At 40.8% G+C, this 1,881-nt stretch overlaps 1 protein-coding gene across 3 annotated transcripts in view; it reads left to right on the top strand.

The window, feature by feature from the left end:
- Positions 1 to 1,881, top strand: part of LOC119335955 (F-box/FBD/LRR-repeat protein At5g22660-like) — an 8,502-nt gene that overhangs the window by 3,212 nt on the left and 3,409 nt on the right. The window lies entirely within an intron of this gene.

The raw sequence follows: 1,881 nt of genomic DNA, 5'->3' as shown, positions 1-1,881 counted from the left end.
ACAACTGTCAAATTGATTCTTCAAGGTCGGCCAGAGAAACTTTTATCGCTGCTTCTTATGCCTTGCAAAAATATGTAAGCAAGCACATGGAATTGTACTGTACCATTTTAGCTCACAGTGTTTCAGGGTACCACCGTGCTTAAGGAAATGTTGATGAGTAGATATATCAACTTGCCAGACATGTGTAAATAACTTCCCAACTTTTTGACATGAGAGAAGTATGACTGGTATATGTGTCTGATCTGATACCCACACACCTGCCCAACATCACTATAAATGATAAAATGTAGGTAGGTAAAGTCTTGTAGCTAATAGGAGTTATATCCATGAGTGTTTGGCTCATGTTTGTAGTGATATGGCGATTCTGTAGTACAAAGTACAAACAACATATTGTTTAGTGTTGGAACTGTCACACAATCAGTAACCCACATACTGGAAACCAACTTGTGTACAGTCTCACCAACTTACTCTAAAAGACAAACTCATGGATGCAGGTTGGGCTTGATCTGAGAAGAGCTCTTGGCTCCCACCTATCACCGTCCACTACTACATGAGTATATAGATTGCTGCATTTAATTAACACCAGGGTAAGCGTATATACTAAGTCGGTCAAGGATCTTTCCAGTGTGCATGGCTGCATGCCTCAAGGTATGCTTAGGGGACCATACAAAAGTATGCCATGCCTGATCTTACAGTGTCAAGCTAACACTATCCACTAGTAGTGGGAAACTTACCAGTGGGTCCACTTTGATTGCCTATGGCACTGCAGCTCACCCTTATTTTGTCACTGGAGATAATCTATACGCTCAGGATAGGCACCACAATCGAGACAATAGTTCAGATACTTGAGCACTCCCTTTGTTTCACTGTAACCATTACATGATTCAAGCATCTTCTTTTCTAAACACTTGTCCATGGAGATAATCATGAGTGTATTCAAATGCAATGTTTCCACTCTATTTCTACTTTTAGTGTTTTGGAAGAGCTTAAGTGGTCGTAGCAAGTCATTTTATAGGGGCATGTATCGGTCATTTCTCTTAGGCTAGTACTTCTTGGTTGGGCATGGTGGGATGATAACAAATATAGGGAGGTGAATTTGAATATTACTTTTCAGCTAACCTTTATAATCATTGATATGATCTCTATGAAATAAAGCATCAGATAGAAGTTTTTATAATTAAGTAAAAAGTAAAAGAGTAGTAGTTACTAAATAGTTGTAGGGTTTAACCTTCAAATTTTAAGATGGAAACCCTAAGGAAAAGTCTACTTTGGTGCCTCAACTATTATTGCCTCAGTTTAATTTGCACCGCAGACTCCAAAACTATGTAATGTGCACCCTCAGATATGAACCTTTTCTGATTATATCCCAGGGAAGTATTTGATGTGGTGTGGCATTTATGTCAAAGTATTTTGCCACCTCATTCCCTGTTAGGTGGTTTTGTGTGACATGGCATCCATGTCAAGTTAGGAACACCAGGAACAAACAGAAGCAGACTGAGGTGGGGGTGGGAGAAAAACAGAGGTTTCCAGTTTTTTCCCCAATATCTAATATGTGGGGTCTACTGCTCGGTGGAGAAAGACTTTTTGCCAGCCATCTCGCCAAATAACGCTTGTGAAGCCAAATTTGGAACATCCCCAATATAAGGAAAAAGCGACAAACTAGTGTGAACTGTACGCAATTTTGTAATTTTGCGCTAAGCAATAGCTGTCACTGGCGTTACAACCTTTTGCTATATAATAGTCACATCCATCTCCTTTTGGGACACCGGTCCGGAAGGAAGCCACAGTTCGAAGCTTCGAACCTGGTTGTGATGGAGGTGGTCTTTGATGGAGGAGGAGGTGCTGGCGGTGCCAACGACTGGAGGTCTCAAATCAGGGAAG

Source organism: Triticum dicoccoides, chromosome 7B (assembly GCF_002162155.2).
Source record: "Triticum dicoccoides isolate Atlit2015 ecotype Zavitan chromosome 7B, WEW_v2.0, whole genome shotgun sequence".
In the NCBI taxonomy this organism is placed as follows: domain Eukaryota; kingdom Viridiplantae; phylum Streptophyta; class Magnoliopsida; order Poales; family Poaceae; genus Triticum; species Triticum dicoccoides.
This window is presented reverse-complemented; position numbering and strand designations above follow the sequence as displayed.